General features: G+C 46.3%; 1 protein-coding gene across 7 annotated transcripts in view; it reads right to left on the bottom strand.

Annotated features, from left to right (window-relative positions):
- SYNE2 (spectrin repeat containing nuclear envelope protein 2) overlaps positions 1–1,400 on the bottom strand; it is a 654,322-nt gene extending 652,922 nt beyond the window's left edge. For 6 of the 7 annotated variants that reach the window (XM_033952730.1, XM_033952735.1, XM_033952736.1 and 3 more), the window contains exon 1: positions 1,272–1,400. The gene's annotated coding sequence lies outside the window, so the exon portion shown is untranslated. The remainder of the gene's footprint in view (positions 1–1,271) is intronic. The other variant, XM_033952732.1, reaches the window with a different exon arrangement.
- Between the last annotated feature and the right edge of the window lie 20,347 nt (positions 1,401–21,747).

Below are 21,747 nucleotides of genomic sequence, written 5' to 3'. Positions count from 1 at the left end.
CAGACCCATTATCACTAAAAAGTCTTTGAGACTGGAGAGTTGCTAATGTAACATCACATTTTAAAATGGTTTCAGGGGCAATCCATAAATTTACCTACTAATGACCCTGATTTTACTGCTGGAAGCAACTTTTAAAAACAAAAGCCAACATTCAAAAGCATTTTTGCCTTCAGGGGCAGTGCTGGTCATATTCATGTTTTTATTCTCAAACTGGCCACAGATATGCACCAGGAAAAAAAGGTGTGTTTTGGGGTTGGGTATATGTTGTTCAACAACAAATTCAACCATTGAACATATAACTTGCCTGTTGAGTACAGACAGGTAAATAGCAGGTAAACTTTAAATATAACTTACCATGTAGAATTATGTGGGAATTTTCAAAATTGGCTTAAAATACATGCAACTATAAAATTGTACATTTTCAATTTTTCTTCCTAAATATCTTAAGGCCTTTTTATGGTGCAACCATATCATGGGCAACCAAAATGACAAAGCTCCCCAGAAAAGAGCTAGCTAATAAGGCCTCTTCAGCTTAGAAAAGACATTTTAAGGATCGGGTAGAACTTTGGTGGACCAAGTTAATAAGGAATTGTTATTTATCCTTTGGACTGGCACGGTGAGACAGTCACATACTATGAAATTAACAGGCAGCAGCAGAATGATTTAAATCAAAGTTTTTCTGTCAACTCACAGCTACACTGTAGAATTTGTTGCTGAAGAATATAGCCAATTTATGGGTGAGAGATAGAAAGGTACGTGGATAAAAGAGAGACAAGGGGCAGTTAGCAGAAACAACTTCAGACTGATGTCAAAGAACCCCGCAGTAACAACTGAAGCCTTTTCCTGCACTACTAGGCAGGAAAAGTGTTTACGTGCCAGTTACTGGCACAATGAAACAAACAGCACATTGTTTTCCTGTTAACTGCCGTACAGTGCGTTCTCAATCCACTGCCCACATGGAACATGAAAGCCGAGTCTCATAAAGTTTCCAAGCCCTCCACTTTCCCGCCTAGCCAGGATAATGGAATTGCGTAAGCGCGTCCGAGATTTGAACCTCGGATCGAAAGCAGGGCTCGAGCCCGCGTGCCACAGAGGCCCCTTTATTCGCTGGCGGCAAACCGGGGGGGGGGGGGGGGAGAGGAGGCGCGCGCGAGCACCTGCGCTGATGCCCCTTTTTCTCTCCCTCCCGCGCCGCCCCGTCACAACCCTTCTGGGCCGAACCGACGCACGTCAAAATACTGCCGCTGAGCGAAACGACGGAAAGTACTCACGGTGTCGGTGGCGAGTAGTAGGCGAAGGACTCAGCTCCCCGGCTGTCCTACCTCGGTGCGAGCCGCTGGCTCTCCCAACTTTCCGCCCCGCACATCCACGCCCCGTCCCTCCTTCCACAGCCTGCCCGCTCCTCCCGCCTCCTCTCTCCTCCCCTACTTTCCCTCCCCACCCCCACCCCATTTTATCACCTGTTCTCCCGGAATCAGGAAATCTCTTCCGCTGTAAACATACGGAAATCAAGTTGGAGACTGACTAATGAAATAAACAACGCTGTAGCTTATTTTCTGGCTAGCTGTGCGTTATTTACAGAAACTAAGGATGTTCTCGGATTAAAGTTGTGGTTTATTGTTTGGTTTTTTTTTTTTTACTATCATGTTTTCACTAGTAAGCACCTTTTTAACACTGGATTTACGCTCTGTAATGTTCTTCATCCAAACTGCACCCTGATGCATTTTACAGTTTTCAAACTACAGAAATCACCAGACCATTGCCCCCCATAGAAAACTCTGACTACCTCTCTGTGTACAGTTTTCAAATAAACAGATACTCTTTAGCACGGAGGGACCCTACTGAGCAATAGTTGAACCCTCTGGGACTGGCTCATTGGCGACCCGCCCTCAACTTCCCTGCAGCCAATGACAGGAGGCATGGGCTAGAAGCAAATTTTGCATCCCGTGTTGTGTGTGTTCCTTTGTGTCATTTTCAAAGAGCAAATGCATATGTTGACTGAAAGTTGCTGCATGTACAGAATACCCAAGGACTTTTGAACTGACCTTTTGTGTGGATACATTTACCACCAAAATAATGTCTAAATATAATACTTCTACTACTTATATGTGATTTTCTGATTTCGTCCAAAACATATCCCCAGGGCATCTCTCCTAATTGCAGCTAAATATGTGCTTATTGTGGAACAATTCACATATACGGTATTTAACCATGTTGAAGAAGAACCATTTTCAGAAAACAGCTTGTAAGGATAAATCACTTTCTTCCTGTACATGAGTTTGAAAATTGCCCTCTAGATGTTTGATGTATCTTTATTTTATTTATTTATTTTTTACTGTCCCTGTCCTTTTTACAATCCCTCTATCTCTGTTTAGATTTGTGAAGCCCAATTTTTCACAAGACCTCTGTTGCCTTTTATAAAATACATATGAGGACACCAGCTAATACATATGTATTTGTGGCACATACAGTACAGTGGAAATACTGTAGACTCCAGTCAGGTTTTCAGGATTTCCCCAATGAATATGCATGAGATCTATTAGCATACAATGAAAGCAGTGCATGCAAATAGATCTCATGCATATTCATTGGGGAAAACCTGACTGGATTGCGGCTCTCGAGGAGGGACTTTGATACCCCTAGCTTAAGTGCATGGCCTTCGAACCGGATTGCCAAGTGCACTTAAACGGAGTGTGCGTTTAATAGGAGTACGATGTGTCCGTCATGAAATTACAGTACACTGTAGTCAAATGCAATAAAACTTTTATTCAACCAAAAACACACCGAATACAATGTAATACGGTACAGTTGTAGAAACTCTCCCTTTGGTCAAGTCTCTTTAACACATCGACACGTTTAGCAAATAACAATGATTTTGTCCACGCAACGCCATGGTACAGTGTGAATGCAGTTAATCGGAGTGAATGTGATGTGAGAGAATGGCGGTTGGACCTATAACAAGGATTTCAAAGTCCCTCCTTGAGGGCCGCAATCCAGTTGGGTTTTCAGGATTTCCCCAATGAATATGCATGAGATCTATGTGCATGCACTGCTTTCAATACATATTCATTGGGGAAATCCTGAAAACCCGACTGGATTGCGGCCCTCAAAGAGGGACTTTGAGACCCCTGACCTATAACATATGTGCACGTAAGCGGATTGTGTGCTTATCAGAAGTACAATTATCCAGAGTTTATGACTACATACTTTAATGTAAAAAAAAAAAATGGGACCATGCAGGTCACGTGTGGATAACCGAAGCATGCGCTTAACTGACGTGCATTTAGGTGGAGTTGACTGTACTGATTTCACAAACCTCAATGCCTTGGGGGCTTTAGATATGTAAATGATGAGCTTGCAACACATGCATGCATTTGCTGACGCATGTGTAAGTACTGGATTTCACAAAACCACATGCACAAGAAGAAAGTGAAAACTTTTTTGTTATATTTTGAAGATGGTGCTAGACATCACAGAGGTAAGCACAATTGCCTCCTCAATCACATGGAAACCCCAGGTCCAAGCAAACAGGTAACAGACACTTATGCCTGCCTTGGAGCAGGTGCAAGCACCAACAAAGTTGTGTATTTTTTTTTTTTTAACAATCCATATTTAAAAGGGAAGCTTTCTTGAATTCTGTGACCCTTTGAGATATCATCAGCACCGCTAGGAGGTTACATTTCTTTGCTGACAGTTGAATAAGCATGTTGAGAAAGATTATCCAGTTGATACATCTGGATATTCAGAACATATTCTAAAAAGCTCCCTGGAACACCAGTGTCTATGGCTGCTTTTTCTGTTACCATTTTGTACCTATAAGATGATCTGTGCTGGTACAAGAGCTGTTTTTTCCTGCCAATTATGAGTTTCTACTTTTGACTCCTCCCATTTGAATTACATAATCAGCAGGGGTCAGCTTAAACTTAGGACAACAACACCAGAATTGGTTGCCTGTAATCAATTGCACCATGGAGTTCCGTAGTGTGAGCTTTGGAGGGACTTTGGACTATTTACATGCTTGGATTCTGTGCTGCCTAGTGAGATCTTTTAGTTTGGTGCTAGCTGATTGGAAGTTTTATTTGTCTGATATAGCAATGTTTTAATAATAGTGCAGTTGGAGGAAGGAAGGAGTGGCATAGTGGCTAGAGCTACAGCCTTAGTACCCTCAGGTTCTGTGTTCAAGCCCTGCACTGGTGATCCTGAGCAAGTCATTCAATCCTCTATTGCCCCAGGTATGTTAGATAGATTATGAGTCCACCAGGACAGATAGGAAAAATGTTTAAAGTACCTGATTGTAAACTGCTTAGATCAGGGGTGTCCAACCTGCGGCCCAGTGAAATATTTTGTGCGGCCCTGGTCGAGGGCGATGCAGTGTTTTATTTACTCTGCTGTCCCTGGGTGTTTACCGTTTTGCCGGCTCCCTCCTCTGTCTTGCTGCAGCGTTTGCTCAGCCCCAGAAACATTTTTTTCGGCCAATGCAGCCCAGGGAAGCCAAAAGGTTGGACACCCCTGGCTTAGATAATCTTGATAGGTGGTATATAACTACCTAATAAAATACATTTTAAAAAATTAGTTGCTGTTCCACTCTGTAAACTGAAGCCTAGGGTGGGAGTATACGACAAGCAAGCTAAAGTTGCTTGTCACTGCAGTAAAGATAATGAAGTACCATGAAATATTAACCCATCTTAGTCTTTTAGAGAGAGAAAAAAAAAAGTGAAAGAGAGATTTGGGGGGTGAACTACATGTCCCAGAATGCCATGGGCTTTGCAACTTTACGCTGAGAGAACGTAGGGAAGGGCTGAGTAAAGCGCAGTCCTCCCCAGCTAGTACTGATTAAAAGCAGTGCAAACTAGTACACGCTATTTCGAATCGATTCACCAATTCACTTTGGTGAATCGATTCATTTTCTTAAAAAATCGGGCTTGCTGATTCAGTGATCAACCCTCTTCCCCGCATATCTAAAGTAAGAGCAGCAGCGCTGTAGCAGTGAAAAGTACTGCTTCTTGCTGGCCATCCACTGCCGCTGCTACTCCTGCTTTAGGAGGCCCAATATCAGAGCTCATGGTGGTGGGGGGGGGTTCAGATGGGAAGTGCTGTATAGGCACCAGTGCTGTGGGTGCCTGAGCACACCCAATATTTTGCGGACCTCATGTAACACGCTACCCTCAGACCCACAACTTTAGGGGGCTCCCCAAAGATTGGCATGTTTTCCCCTTCTCCACCGTCGTCCAGCTTCCCCCTGGTCTCCCGGTCTCACTTTAATCTAATCTAATCTAATCTAATCTAAACCTTAAGTTTATATACCGCATCATCTGCATGAGAATGGAGCTCGACACGGTTTACAAGAACTTAAAATAGTGGGTAGAGAAGAAGAAAAAGGATTATATGAACTTATGTGTAGAAGGGGGGAGAGAAAGGGGGGAAGGATAGAGCTACAATTTGCTGAAAAGCCAGGTTTTCAGTTGTTTGCGGAATAACTGAAGGGAGCTCAGGTTCCGCAGCGGGGTGGTGAGGTCGTTCCAAAGACCTGTGATTTTGAAGAGAAGGGATTTTCCCAGTTTGCCTGAATAGTGGATGCCGCGTGGAGAGGGGAAGACTAGTTTAAGCCTTTGGGCAGTTCTGGAGGAGTCGGGACTGGAGGAGTTGAAAGACAGTGGGATAAGAGGAGGCAGGATTCCGTGAATGATCTTGAAAGCCAGGCAGGAACATTTGAAATGGATTCTGGAGATTATTGGGAGCCAATGAAGTTTGGCAAGGAGTGGGGAGGCATGGTCAGACTTGCGTTTTGAGAAGATCAGTTTGGCCGCAGTATTCTGGATTAGCTGGAGTCTTAGAATACTTTTTTTGATAGATTTAAGTAGATGGCATTGCAGTAATCTAGTTTGGAGAGGATGATGGATTGGACAAGGATGGCAAAGTGTTGTTGGCTGAAGTAGGATCTAGCTTTCCTCAGCATGTGAAGGCTGAAAAAGCATGATTTTGCCAAGAAGTTGAGGTGGTCATTGAGGGAGAGAGAGGAATCGATAGTGATACCAAGGACCTTGCATGAGAACTCGAGCTGTAGTGTATCGCCTGTGGGTAGTGTGAAAAGTGTGGGCAGGTGTTCGAATTTTGGGCCGAGCCAGAGTAGTTTTGTTTTAGATTTGTTTAGTTTCATCTGTACCGAGAGGGACCAGGCAACTGCACATTTCCTCTTCCACGGTCCAACCCAGACCAAAACAGAACGTCACATCAGAGGAGGAGTGGGATTGCAGCTGAGGGAACATGCAGTGGAGTTTGCTGGCAGCATTCTAAAATCGCTACAACACCAGTGATCCTCTACAGGCCATAATTAGTTTTTAAAGTGAGCCTGGAAGCCAGGGGGACAACGGTGGAGAGAAGGGGGAAACATGCCAGCTTCCAGGGGACCCCCTGGTTTAGCTTTTAGAAGTACACGGAGGGAGGGAGGTGGTCCAAAGAGAGTGGCATATGCCGGACTGAGGGTGGAGTGGAGGGGAAGGGGAAGAAATAATGGGTCTGAAAATAGAGGAGAGGGAGAGAGATGGTAGGCAATGCGGGGAGGGAGGGAAAAGAAAGGGAGAGAAGTTGGACCCAAGGGGTGGTTTGGAGGGAGTGGGGATAGAAATACTGGAGATCTAAAGGCGAAAAAACAGTGTGACAAGGCAGTGGCTGCTGCCAGAAGGATGCTGGGCTGTATAAAGAGAGGCATAGCCAGTAGAAGGAAGAAGGTATTGATGCCCCTGTACAAGTCATTGGTATGGCCCCACTTGGAATATTGTGTTCAGTTTTGGAGACCTTATCTGGCGACGTAAATGATAGGAGGCTTGCGCCAGAAGACGTATGAGGAGAGACTGGAAGCCCTGAATATATATACCCTAGAGCAGTGGTTCCCAACCCTGTCCTGGAGGAACACCAGGCCAATTGGGTTTTCAGGCTAGCCCTAATGAATATGCATGAAGCAAATTTGCATGCCTATCACTTCCATCATATGCAAATCTCTCTCATGCATATTCATTAGGGCTAGCCTGAAAACCCGATTGGCCTGGTGTTCCTCCAGGACAGGGTTGGGAATCACTGCCCTAGAGCAGTGATGGCTAACCTTTTTGAGCCCGAGTGCCCAAACTGCCACACAAAACCAAAGAATTTCCTCAAAGTGCCAGCACGTCAATTAAACCTTAATAACAAGATTTTAGTATCTAAAAACTCTTTATAAAGTTGCCTGAATTATGTAACATCATTTTTAAAGGTTGGAATCTTTGTATTGTTAGAGAATCAATTTGATTCACAATCCTTTGGTTTTCATTTCAATTTATTGGCAATTTATAATGTTTTAATGATTTCATTCAATTTAATGAATTTAGGAAGAATTTGATTCAGTTACACAATATATTTTAAATGTATTATTCACATAACATGTCAAATGTATCCTGAGTAAAAAAAAAGATAAACTTCTTAAAACTGTTAACTGTGTCAAGACTCGGTGTGTATTCCCAAAGAGTCTATACATGTTTTTTTGTAAAATTTACAATCAAATTAGAAAATAGTTAAATCATTACATTTCTAATAATATGATGTAAAGAAAACAAAAGAGCTTTCAATTAAACCAACCGTTTTTATTGGAAATTCCAGATTGGAATACAACAGGGCCATGTAAAGTCCCTTTTTTAAATAACATCTTTAAATAATATTTAAATAACTTAGAAAGTGTCTTAACTGCAAACTGAAAACACTGCTTCATGTAAACATATGCATTGGGCATGCTCTGAAAAAAATTAATGTGATTTTTGTTGTTGCATGCATGCTGATAACTTGTCAATCCTTGGCTCATAGTGCGTTAATTTCAGAGCAACACATGCAGCACTCATATCATCCGTTAATCTGTTTCTAGCATCAGATTTTATATGATTCAAAGCCGAAAACAGCTGCTCACAAGCATAGGATGACCCAAACAAAGTAAGAAGAGCAATCCCAAGTGCTTTCATGGACTTAAAATTGTCTGGCAGAGAATTCCACGCTTTTAGGATTTCATTTTCAGAACTGCTAGCAGTGATTTCATTTGTCACCCTTTCACACTCAATACGTTCAAGAGCCGCAAGCAGGTCATTGAATTTACTTTTCCAGATAGAGCTTTCTTGAAATTCCAGTAGCTCCATTTCCAAATTTTGAATATCCAACCACTGTAAGCAGGAAAGATCAAGATCTTCAAATGTGGACTTTTCTGGGGAAGTTATAAATGAAAGGGTTGTCTCCATCTTACGGAACTGAGAAAATCTTTTACTAAAATTCTCCTTTGCTTCGGCTACAATGGTGGAATATGCTTTGTGGATTTCCTGGTGTTTTTTATGACTGTCCACAAATGTAGAATTATCCAAATGTATTTTTAGGTTGGGAAAATATTTTAGCTGTCTACTCTCAAGGTCTTTTTCAAAAACATGCAATTTTCTCTCAAAAGCTTTGATGTCACTAAACATGCTTTCTGCTGTTTTTCCCATGCCTTGTAATTTTTTGTTTAGTACATTAAAGTGGTTAGTAAAATCTGTAAAGAACATGAGGTTAGTAAGCCAGGCCATGTTGGTGAGTTGAGGATAGTCTTCCCCCTTTTCGTTCATAAATAGCCTAACTTCTTCCAAGCAGGCCACAAATCTCTCTAACACTTGTCCTCTGCTCAGCCACCGGACATTATTGTACATCAGTAAAGTGTTATATTGTGCCTGAACCTCATCAAGAAGGGCTTGAAATTGTCGAAAATTAAGAGCACGCGCCATGATGAAGTTCACCATTTTTGTTACATCTTTGAGGACATCGTCAAGTTTTTTGCTGCTTTCTTTGGCGCAGAGAGCCTCTTGATGTATTATGCAGTGAAATTGAATCAGTGGATGTTTTGCTTCCTTAGCAAAGAAATGAATGAATCCTGATGTTGTCCCCACTATGCTAGGTGCTCCATCGCTAGTAACTGAAACTACTTTTTCTGGACTTATGTCTAGTGATGAAAAAGCCTCCATCACAGCATTGTGGATATCTATCCCTTGTGTTCTTCCAGGCAAAGACAGCAGTTTTACCAGCTCTTCTCTCATGATGTCACCAGTAGCATAACGCAAAATGAGCGCTAGTCTTGCATGGTTAGTAATATCTGTACTTTCATCCAAGCACATGGAGTAGAAGGGTGCTTTTTGTAAGTCACAAGTAAGCTGTTGACTAACATCAGCAGCCATTCGCAGAACCCTATCTTTTGCAGTATTTCTGCTTAGCGGCATCTCAGAGATGCGCTGCACAATTTTATCCTTGTTTTGGAAATCATGGAAGAGTGAATTACTCCCAGCCAAAATTGCCTTTTTGATAAAATCTCCATCAGAGAGGGGCTTACCATGTTTTGCCATGCACAGTGAAATTTGAAAGCTGGCAACTGTAAGATGATTAGTTTTTGAAAGATAGTTGCTAAAACTAAGAGACTGGGAGTGATATTTCTTTAATTTTCCTACAAGGAACTCTTTTCTTTGAGCTAAACCAAGTTCAGCAACACTGTTATGGTTGGTCTCAAAGTGACGTTTGACACTTGATGTGCGAGACACAACACTTTCATTACACATAATACACAATGCTTTCCCACTGCGTTCAATCACTCCATATGTACTCTGTCCAGGCCTCTTGGAATGGTCTTCCACTATCTGTTTTTGCTTTTTTTGCTGTACTCATTTTCTTTGTTCAAGACTTCAAGTCTACAAAAAGATAAAATTTGTATAATAAAAAAAATCTAATGAAGTGCTGTATACAAATCCGTCCCCATAAAAAAATATGTGATTGGGGAATTTTACTAATTGTAGACATCCGTTTTGGTCAAAAATATACTGTCAGGGTGAAAACCGGACTTGTGCAACCTGAGTGTATGGGAAAAGGACTTTTATTTTTCATTATTGGAGCCTTTGTTATTTTATTATGATGTTTACAAAAGCACTGTGAAGGGCCACATATACACTTTACTGTTTTTTGCTATATTGAGTTTTCCATAAGGTATAGCGCAGAGGATTAGTGTGTTGGTTGTTCACAGAGAGCCCAGCCCTCCTCTCAGCTTACTGAACTTCTCTATGCAATCATCATAAGCAGCTTTTTTATTTCCTTGAATTTAGCATGTCCCCCATGGAAGATACAGAGGTTTTTACAGAGGAGCACATTATTAGACACATTAACTTCCCCCCATATCCTCACCTCTCTAGCATGGGAGCACTAGGAACTGTTCCTGATTACAGATGTCACATGTGGAGTCACACTACAGCCTCACTGAGTTCCTGTGACAGACAGTGTGAAGCTTCTCTTCCTCCCCCCACTTCCCCCTCACACACTGCCTGGCTCATAGGATACTAAGGGGAAGACAGGCAGGCTAAACATCCACTCACAGGACTGCAGCCAGCACAGGAGGATGGGCCGCGGCCCACCGGGACAATGCCCGGTCCTCCCAATGGCCAGTTCGGCCCTGTTGCCAGGTGAGCTGCAAAGCAGACACTGGCACACTCGCCTCCCGCCGCGCCGCATATCTTAATTGCGGACTAGAGAGTTGTGCGGGGACAGATATCCCACCCGTCCCCGCCAAAGTCTCACCCGTCCCCACCCGTCCCTGTGAGGAATCCCACCCGTCCCCGTGAGGAATCCCTCCGTCCCCACCCGTCCCCGCGAGGAATGTCCTCCATCCCCGCCCGTCCCCGTGAGGAATCCCCTCCATCCCCGCCCGTCCCTATAAACTTCAGAAATAGTTATTTCATTTAATTATGCTACTGAATTAAAGGCTCTGGTAGAAACCCATTTACAAATAAGCAAAAAGACTTTATTAATTTGGAAATATTAATTGGGAAGAATACACACTTTGTAAACGGGTTTCTACCAGAGCCTCTTTTGTTTATAAATTTTTATCAACACAACTAATATACTACTTTATCCTGAAGCAAGAAAAAAAGAAATAGAATTCTTTTCCTACCTTTGTTGCCTGGTTTCTGCTTTCCTCATGTTCTCATTCAGTTCCTTCCATCCACTGTCTCTCTTCCTTCTGCGTCTTCCATTTGCTCTGTTACTGTGCCTCTCCCTTTCTCCCCCCTTCCAAATTGGTCTGGCACCCATCTTCTTCCCTCCGTTCCCCCCATAGTCTGGCATCTCTGTCTTCTTCCCTGCCAGCGTCTTCTCCCCACTCTCTCTTCCCCATTTCCTTTCAGCGTCCTTCTCCCCCCCATCTTCCCCATGTCCTGTCAGCGTCCTTCTCCCCCCTCTGTCTTCCCCATGGCCTTTCAGCATCCTTCTCCACCCCCCCGTCTTCCCCATGGCCTTTCAGCATCCTTCTCCACCCCACCCCCCCATCTTCCCCATGTCCTTTCAGCGTCCTTCTCCACCCCTTTGTCTTCCCCATGTGCTTTCAGCGTCCTTCTCCCCCCCCGTCTTCCCTATGTCCTGTCAGCGTTCTTCTCCCCTTCTGTCTTCCACAAATGCTTTCAGTGTCCTTCCCCCCCCCACCCCATCTTCCCCATGGCCTTTCAGCGTCCTTCTTCACCCCTTTGTCTTCCCCAGTGCTTTCAGCGTCCTTCTCCCCCCCTCCTTCTCTCCTGCCCCGGGTGCAGCACAGCCGGCCAGGTCCCCTTACTTTTGTGGCGCTTCCGCGACCGACAGACCGACAACAGCCCCGGTCTGACAAACCTCCCTGCCCTTAACGGCGAATCTAAATTTCCTTCTTACAGCTGCTGTAAGAAGGTAATTTAGATTCGCGGTTAAGGGCAGGGAGGTTTGTTGGACCAGGGCTGTTGTCGGTCAGTCGGGTTAGCTCCACAAAAGTAAGGGGACCTGGCCGGCTGTGCTGCACATGGGGCGGGGCGGGGCGGACCGCCCCCTCCCTTGGTAGCCACTCGAGCCGCGAGGCTACTCCTCCTTACCTACCCTGCCTGCAGCACAGAGCCGAACAGAAGTCTTCCCGACGTCAGCGCTGACGTCGGAGGGAGGGAGGGCTCCCCTCCGACGTCAGCGCTGACGTCGGGAAGACTTCCGTTCGGCTCTGTGCTGCAAGCAGAGCAGGTAGGGAGAAAAGCCGCGCGACTTAGTACATCCAGCCCCGCAGGAACCCCGCAACCCTCAGAGGCGTCCCCATGGGATCCCCGCAACCCGTGCAGCTCTCTATTGCGGACCTTCCCGCGTGCCAGCTGCAAGGCCTTCGCGTGTTACAGCTGGCACGCGTGCCATAGGTTCGCCATCGCTGCCCTAGAGGAAAGGAGAGACAGGGGAGATACGATTCAGACGTTCAAATACTTGAAGGGTATTAACGTAGAACATAATCTTTTCCAGAGAAAGGAAAATGGTAAAACCAGAGGACATAATTTGAGGTTGAGGGGTGGTAGATTCAAAAGCAATGTTAGGAAATTCTACTTTACGGAGAGGGTGGTAGATGCCTGGAATGCGCTCCCAAGAGAGGTGGTGGAGAGTACAACTGTGACTGAGTTCAAAGGAGCGTGGGATGATCTAGAATCAGAGGATCTAGAATCAGAGGATCTAGAATCAGAAAATAATATTAAAAATTGAACTAAGGCCAGTACTGGGAAGAATTGCATGGTCTGTGACTGTATATGGCCATTTGGTGGATGATGGGCTGGGGAGGGCTTCAATGGCTGGGAGGGTGTAGATGGGCTGGAGTAGGTTTTAACGGAGATTTTGGCAGTAGGAACCCAAGCACAGTATCGGGTAGAGCTTTGGATTCTTGCCCAGAAATAGCTAAGAAAAAATTTAAAAATTTAAATTGAATCAGGTTGGGCAGACTGGATGGACCATTCGGGTCTTTATCTGCCATCATCTATTATGTTACTATGTTACTAGCAGGGTAATTGGGAAGCGAAAGGGAGAGATGATAGACCCTGGGGTGTGGGGAAGGAGGGAGAGATGCTGGATGAAAGGGTTGTTGAGAAAAGGAGAGAGGAGGATCTCGGGATGGTGGGATCCATCACTGCATATGCTCTTTTATTCTTTGGACCGCTGGCAGCGTGAGTGAAGTAAACACCCTGCTTTACACGGCTGGAAGCTTTCCCTCAGCTACTGCTTCCTGGTCCTGCTTAGTCATGACGCAGTAGCCGAGGGAAAGCTTCACTCACGCTGCTGGTGGCCTGAAGAGTGCAAGTTTACTGCCTTATTGGATACCATGGAGGAGAGAAATGCGGGGGGGAGGGGGAATCCAAGAAATGCTGGACTGCGGGGATGGAGACAGAAAAAAGGAAAGATACCAGACCTCCGGGGGGAGGGAAGGGAAACAGAAGGGGAGGACAGAGATGGAAGATGAGCACAGAGAAATAATAAAATGTCACATGGGCAGGAGACCCTGGAAAGCGAGTTAACAAAAGGCAAACAGAAACCAGAGCCTGTGGCCAACATGATTTGAATAATGACCAGACAAGAAAAAGTAGAAAAAATAATTTTATTTTCTGTTTTGTGATTATAGTATGTCAGATTTGAAATGTGTATCCTGCCAGAGCTGGTGTTAGACAGCGAGTATGAGCTAGGACCTAACAGAGAGAGGAAAAGTCTTTTTTTGTTTATACCACAGCACCAGCGTGGGCAGGAGAGGACAAAGGGGGTGGGTGAAGAGGTTACAAAATAAACCCTCCAGGATATTTGAAAAAAAACAAAAAAACAAAACACACCCAATTGGGCAGAAAATGTAAATTGAATTTAAAAAAAATTCAATTCAATATACTGAATCAAATCAAATAAAAAATTATTTCTCTGAATCGGGCAGCACTAGTGCAAACAGTCAGAGAGAGAGAGGGTGTTTTAAAGCAATTGCTTTACTGAGAGAAAGAAACTGAGAGAGGAGGGAGAGGCTAGCACCCAAAGCACCCATACATACAGTAGCCAGAAGGCAAGTACAAAGCTTGGATAAAAGAGCTGAAGAAGGTGAGCCAGATAATGGACTCAAATTTTGAATGACCAAGCCAGACTGCATAGGGTAGGAGCTCAAAGAACATTTCTGCACTTGTTATGCCTGAGGATTAATTTTTTGTGTGAAGAGAAAAAGATGGCCAGAGAGTAGCCCAATGGCTAAAACCCTAGCTGTATGTTTTCTTAACCACTATCAAGATAAATTTGTTTTGAACCATTTCAGCTTGTGAAGTCTGTATCTGTAACTACCAGGAAGAATGTGGGTGGGCCTGATCTGAACATAATGGGGTTCATAATAAAAAAAATTTAAAAAAGTCTAAAAAGTGTCCTAAATGGCTACTTGGACGATCAAAAAGCCTGATTGTCCAAATACCCATAATCAAAGCTGGTTTTTAGACGTATCTAAAACCAGCTTAGGCCTTTCCCCTGCCTCTAAACGCACAGAGAGAAAAGAGGCATGTTTAGAGGAGGGGAAAGGGCGGGAGGTGGGCCGACCTACACCTAGGCATGCAGCAGGTATAGTAGTGAATCACTATATTAGTCAAGACTAAATAAAACCTCAATGAATATGAATTCTATAGTATGCAACAGGTTTCCAACAAACAACTTAAAAGTTGTAATTTAATTGAGAGGTTATGATCTCAGAAATCCTGCAACGTTCAATACATGAACGCCGAAATGGTAATGCAGGTAGGATTCTCATTCATCGATCCTGTCCTCTCACTCATAATTTAAAGCATTTAAACCAACATTGTTGTGTGTTGTGTTGATCAAATAAACTCTATAAAGAGAATAAATAAATAAAAAGTGCACTTATCTTAAAGCTTTTTAGTAGAAAAGTGCCTTAGTGCCAAAGTGCTGTAAGCAGTGCTATATTCGTCCGATGGGGCCCGTTTCGCCAACAATTAATGGCTTGAGGCCCCGCCCGGGTTGGGCCCATGTGCTTGAGGTCCCGCCCACAGGAGGAGCCTAAGGCTCCCGGGCCTATTCTGATTGGCCCAGGCGCCTCAGGCCCCACCTGTGGGCGGGGTTTCAGCCGCCTGGGCCAATACGGCCCCATTCCGGAGCCGTATGGCCTGCTGGATGGGCGGGCTTGGCACCCGTCTGTCCAGCCAACGATTTCAGGTACAGGGAAGGGGGGTGGGGGTCGGCAGGTCGGCGGGGGTTCGATTGGAGGTTCAGAGAGGGCAGATGTTGGGGGGAGGGGGTTGTGTCAAGGGCAGGAGGGCCTGGGATCCCTCCTGCCAGTATTTTAGTGGGGGGTGGGGGATAGGGGGGTCCGCCTGGGCAGGAGGGGTTGGGCTTCCCTCATGTCCGATCGTGTAAGGGGGTAGGGGGCGAGAGGTCAGAAGGGCTTGGGCTCCCTCCTGGCCTGATCGTAATTGGGGGGGACCTGCGGGGCAGGAGGGCTTGGGCTCCCTCCTGCCCAGAAAGGAATCAGCGGGGGGCGGGATCATGGATCGCTGGGGCCAGGAGGGCTTGGGCTCCCTCCTGCCCCAATTTCGTCGTGGGGTGCCGCAGCTGGCGGAGCAGGAGGGCTTGGGTTCCCTCATGTCCGATCGTGTAAGGGGGTAGGGGGCGAGAGGTCAGGAGGGCTTGGGCTCCCTCCTGGCCTGATCGTAATTGGGGGGGACCTGCGGGGCAGGAGGGCTTGGGCTCCCTCCTGCCCAGAAAGGAATCGGAGGGGGGCGGGATCATGGATCGCTGGGGCCAGGAGGGCTTGGGCTCTCTCCTGCCCCAATGTCGTCGTGGGGTGCCGCAGCTGGCGGGGCAGGAGGGCTTGGGTTCCCTCCTGCCCGACCGTAATGGGGGGGGGTTAGGGATCGCAAGGCAGGAGGGCTTGGGTTCCCTCCTGCCCCGATGTCGTGGGGAGGGGTTGGGGTGGATTCTGTAACCGGTGTTGTTTTTGACAGACACCAGTTACAGACTCCAGTTTTTAGGCGAAGGACTGGCTCCTCCTTCGCCTAAAAGCCCTTGTGTTGGACGTTTGGGGCTTAGGCATTTTTTTGGTTCATTATGAGGTATAAGTGTAGACGTCGTTTGGGTACAAGTGTAGACGTAGTGGTGGTCTGGGCGTTTAAATAGCTGAATGTAGAGGCAGGCCATTATCAAAACAAGGACGTTTGTTTTGGTTATGGACACTTTCCCTGCTTCTGCTTTCAATGTTTAAGGCCTTAGGCCAAAAAGGGACTTAGACGGTTTTTTTGATTATGCCCCTCCACGTTTTCTCTGTCTGTACCTGGCTGAAGTGGGGCAAAGTTACAGGTAGTGAAAACAAAAAACAAAGACTTGGCTCTTGTTCCTACAGTAATTTTTTGAGAAGAAAAATAAAGAACTACTGGGGGGGGGTTAGACTATCTCTCTTTTTTAAAATCTTTATCTTTTCAATAATCCAAAGTACAACCTTTGAAAGGAAATATATGAAATATTCAAATATTGCCAATTTCCATTGAAAAGAATTACAAAGGAAAATATATTATTACTTATAGTCCACAACAAGTGGGGGGACAAGAATGAAAAATCCATGGGAAATTAAATACTTAAATCAGATAACAGGAAATAAAGCAGATACCATCCAAATTTCTGAGTACTGGACAAAAATTACAAAAATCCATCCTGGGATATCATTGAAATCCCTTTACCCTCCAAGAAAAAACACAATTGAGCTGGATCAAAAAATATATACCTATTACCTTGATAAGAAATAAAACATTTACAAAAAAAATCTCAATTGGTATTCTGCACCTAAAGAAAACAACTTTATTGCGGTATGTAAGAAATTACCGTATTTTCACGCAAATAACACGCACCCGTATAAAACACGCACACGTGTATAGCGCGCAGAAATCACGATGATAAGCACAAAAACTTTGGTATAACGCGCTCACGATTATACCGCGCATGCTGCCCGACTCTCCGTTCACCCCCCTGACTTCCGTGCACTGCCCCGCCTCTCCGTGCGCTGTCCCGACTCTCCGTTCACCCCCCCCTGACTTCCGTGCACTGCCCCGCCTCTCCGTGCGCTGTCCCGACTCTCCGTTCACCCCCCCTGACTTCCGTGCACTGCCCCGCCTCTCCGTGCGCTGTCCCGACTCTCCGTTCACCCCCCCCTGACTTCCGTGCACTGCCCCCCCCTCTCCGTGCGCTGTCCCGACTCTCCGTTCACCCCCCCTGACTTCCGTGCACTGCCCCGCCTCTCCGTGCGCTGTCCCGACTCTCCGTTCACCCCCCCCTGACTTCCGTGCACTGCCCTGACTTTCCGTGCGCTGTCCCGACTCTCCGTTCACCCCCCCTGACTTCCGTGCACTGCCCCGCCTCTCCGTGCGCTGTCCCGACTCTCCGTTCACCCCCCCCTGACTTCCATGCACTGCCCCGCCTCTCCGTGCGCTGTCCCGACTCTCCGTTCACCCCCCCCTGACTTCCATGCACTGCCCTGACTTTCCGTGCGCTGTCCCGACTCTCCGTTCCCCCCCCTGACTTCCGTGCACTGCCCCGCCTCTCCGTGCGCTGTCCCGACTCTCCGTTCACCCCCCCCCGACGTCCGATTCATCCCCCCCCCCGGCAGGACCATTCGCACCCCCACCCCGAAGGACCGCCGACTCCCCGACAATATCGGGCCAGGAGGGAGCCCAAACCCTCCTGGCCACGGCGACCCCCTACCCCCACCCCGCACTACATTACGGGCAGGAGGGATCCCAGGCCCTCCTGCCCTCGACGCAAACCCCCCTCCCCCCCAACGACCGCCCCCCCCAAGAACCTCCGACCGCCCCCCCAGCCGACCCGCGCCCCCCCTGGCCGACCCCCACGACCCCCCCACCCCCCTTCCCCGTACCTTTGGTAGTTGGGCCAGAAGGGAGCCCAAACCCTCCTGGCCACGGCGACCCCCTAACCCCACCCCGCACTACATTACGGGCAGGAGGGATCCCAGGCCCTCCTGCCCTCGACGCAAACCCCCCTCCCCCCCAACGACCGCCCCCCCAAGAACCTCCGACCGCCCCCCCAGCCGACCCGCGACCCCCCTGGCGACCCCCACGACCCCCCCACCCCCCTTCCCCGTACCTTTGGTAGTTGGCCGGACAGACGGGAGCCAAACCCGCCTGTCCGGCAGGCAGCCAACGAAGGAATGAGGCCGGATTGGCCCATCCGTCCTAAAGCTCCGCCTACTGGTGGGGCCTAAGGCGCGTGGGCCAATCAGAATAGGCCCTGGAGCCTTAGGTCCCACCTGGGGGCGCGGCCTGAGGCACATGGGCCCAACCCGACCATGTGCCTCAGGCCGCGCCCCCAGGTGGGACCTAAGGCTCCAGGGCCTATTCTGATTGGCCCACGCGCCTTAGGCCCCACCAGTAGGCGGAGCTTTAGGACGGATGGGCCAATCCGGCCTCATTCCTTCGTTGGCTGCCTGCCGGACAGGCGGGTTTGGCTCCCGTCTGTCCGGCCAACTTCCAAAGGTACGGGGAAGGGGGGTGGGGGGGTCGTGGGGGTCGGCCAGGGGGGTCGCGGGTCGGCTGGGGGGGCGGTCGGAGGTTCTTGGGGGGGGGACGGTCGTTGGGGGGGAGGGGGGTTTGCGTCGAGGGCAGGAGGGCCTGGGATCCCTCCTGCCCGTAATGTAGTGCGGGGTGGGGTTAGGGGGTCGCCGTGGCCAGGAGGGTTTGGGCTCCCTTCTGGCCCGATATTGTCGGGAAGTCGGCGGTCCTTCGGGGTGGGGGTGCGAGTGGTCCTGCCGGGGGGGGGGATGTATCGGACGTCGGGGAGTCGGCCGGGCAAGAGGGCTTGGGCTCCCTCTTGCTCCGATCGTGGATGCGGGTGCGGGTGGGAGCGCGTGCGAGTGGTCGTTCGGGGTGGGGGTGCGAGTGGTCCTGCTGGGGGGGGTGAATCGGGCGTCGGGCGGGGTGGGAACTATGTTTTAAAACTTTCGTATACCGCGCTCACGCATATAACGCGCGAGGGGTGTGCGCGGTAGGTAAAAACGCGTATAACGCGCGCGTTATATGCGTGAAAATACGGTATTTTCTTCAAACTTGTGTCCATTTAGACATATCAGGAAAAATATAGATCCTTTCTCCTAAAAAGGAGACTTATTTAAAATTGTAATATAACTTCCAACACCTTCTCTTTATCTTGGGAAAACATGAAAGAGACCAATAATGTTGCTCGCCCAGAAAGTTCTCTCTCTAATGACTCCAGCATAGCAGATAAGTCAACTTCCTTTTTATTCACATCTGAATCTCTTTGTGTTCTTTTCAAATAATAAATCCTCTGTAAAGGGGGGATATTAGATTCAGAAATCTTTAGAACTGTAGTCAAAATTTTTGAAAAGTTCTTGAGGAGACATAAACCTGGTAACAGGAAAATACAAGATTCTCAAGTTCAAACTTTGAATTTGATTTCCCAGATTTTCAATTTTTCTCAGAATTAACGATTTATCCGCCATCTGTTGAGTTACTAAACTTTTACTCTCAGTCGAAAGTTTCTCCACCTTAACCAATTCTGTTGTATGTTGTTGAGTTACTGCCTCAAGATGGTTTACCTTAGTGGATAAATTTAAAGTAACTGTCACAAAATTTGTACATACGAATGTAGGTTTTCAATCACATACCAGAGTAAATCCAGTGTAACCACCCATAGTCTCTCAAGTGGCTTAAGGGGGAATACAAGTACCTGATTTCCATCTGCTTTCTCACCGGCAGCCTGGCCCGAAATTCCCTCACCTTCATCACTGCTTGAACTCACTGGCATATAACCCCCAACAAGCAACAACACCCCCACTGGCATTGAAAACATCAGATCTAATACTTCCGGGTCAGCTCGCTACCCTCTAGCCATATTCTGAGGGCCTTCCATGGGCGCCCAATCTACTGCAGCCTCTCCGGGAATTGGGGGTGTATTGGGTCCTCCTGGGCTCAACGATAACTCGTCGTCCAAGCTGTGTTCTTCCCCCAACACAGCAGCAGAAACACCTGACATCATTGAATTGACTGTATATGCTGTTATTACAGTCTGACATGGAGATGAGGTAGCAGGAACGGTTGGAGGCATCACCCTCTGCCTCCCTCTTCTTTTGGGCGTTGAGGTAATAAATTTTATAAAAGTATTTTAGGAAATAAATCCTGCAGATCAGGAGCTCTCAACTACACGTCCTGCTCGGTCACTATCTTGTCTCTCTGCAACCCTATCTCTTCATTATTGCAAGAAGTTATGTGCAGAGTCTTATAAAGAACTGTTTCTAGCTAAACCTGGGTTCTGGTGGCAAGCGTTTATAGATAAACTGCCTGTACAGAATTGGACTAGGCTCCAAAACCTGCCCTGACTGAGAAAAGAGAAAGAAAATGGGATTAATAACTCTAAGAAGGAGGAACTGAATCCCTAAGACTTAAGAAAATAATAGAAAAGCCCTATAAACCTTGTCTTTTTTTTTTTATATTTTGAAAGCACTAAAGATAAAAGAAAAGGTGAAAAGAGCCGATTGTTGAAAATATATATTGTTTTTGTGAAGAAGTTAAAGGACAATGGGTTGTTAGTTCTTTACTAAGCTTTATAATAAAGTGTGATCTGTATGCACAGCATTTTAAGTCAACTGCTTTGCTACTGACTGTCAAAGCCAGGAAAGAGCTCAGCATTTGGAGAATAGCCAGTAGGGGACCGGCTTGGCCCCAGATTTGAAGAGGTGACCACCTAGGCAAGGAAAGATCACAATTCAGATAGTTTTTGTGTCCACCGCCTCCACCGGAAAGCTATTTCACAAATTCACCACCCTTTCTGTGAAGAAGTGTTTCCTCAAGTTACTTCTGAGTCTGTCCCCTTTACCTTCACCCTATGCCCCCTCATTCCAGAGCTTCCTTTCAGTTGAAAGAGACTAGCCTCCTGTATTTATTATGACTTTATTTTAGATATTTACATATATATCACCTATCAAAGTTATCTAAGCGGTTTACAATCAGGTACTCAAGCATTTTCCCTATAATGTCCCAGAGGGTAGCAAACCTCACTAGCATAAAACCTTCCCCCATTTATGAAAAAAGCTCTGTGCGATGCAATATATAACAAGGTAGAAACAAAACTACATATCTCGTATAAAAGATTAGCACATTTCACAATTCATGCTGCTTCAGGATGCAATAGTTGCCGATCAATCCTGTGATGAAAAAAATATGTCATAAACATATAAGCCCATTTAAATATTTGCAATAAAACAATGAAAATGCGTACCTGTCTAATGGAGCTCAAAAAATAGCATCTCCTTGCACTCAAAAGATGGCCGACGTGTCTGCCAATGTGGGTTTAAACTAAACTAAAATTTGGCTTTGTTTACCGGGTCATCACCAAATGAGGCGCTCGACTCAGTTAACAATAATTTTTTAAAAGTACAGAATAGAAAAAAAGGTTTAATAGAAAAAAAGGTTAAAAAAAGCCATGAATCAAAGAGTAAAAAAGACTAATGAGAGTGATTTCCAAAATGATTTGCAAATAAAATTGTTTTTAGAGTTTTACATAAAGATTGAAAAGAGCCAAAACCCTTTACGGTAAAGGGTATTCCGTTCCATAATTCTTACTGAATCTTTAAATGTTGCAAGGTAAAGGCCAGGAGGGGTGGGCGGGACCCAACTAGACCATTTGCGAATGATAGAAACATCAATGGTATCCATGGGATGTTGAGTGAAATATTCCTTTAAATATAATTGTCAAAAAAAAATTTTAAGGTCTCCTTCAAAATGAAAGTTTGAACTGGTTGGATGGAAACAAAAGTCAAACCCTTGGATAAAACCAATAACTCACTAGGGTTTAAAGGGTACAATGATAGATTTTTTTCTTTGTTCTATTGTCTGTCAGATTGGACTTGTCCCTTTGTAACCTTGT

This window comes from Geotrypetes seraphini, chromosome 7, assembly GCF_902459505.1.
Source record: "Geotrypetes seraphini chromosome 7, aGeoSer1.1, whole genome shotgun sequence".
In the NCBI taxonomy this organism is placed as follows: domain Eukaryota; kingdom Metazoa; phylum Chordata; class Amphibia; order Gymnophiona; family Dermophiidae; genus Geotrypetes; species Geotrypetes seraphini.
The sequence above is the reverse complement of the archived record's forward strand: the minus strand, read 5'-3'. Positions and strand labels throughout refer to the sequence as shown.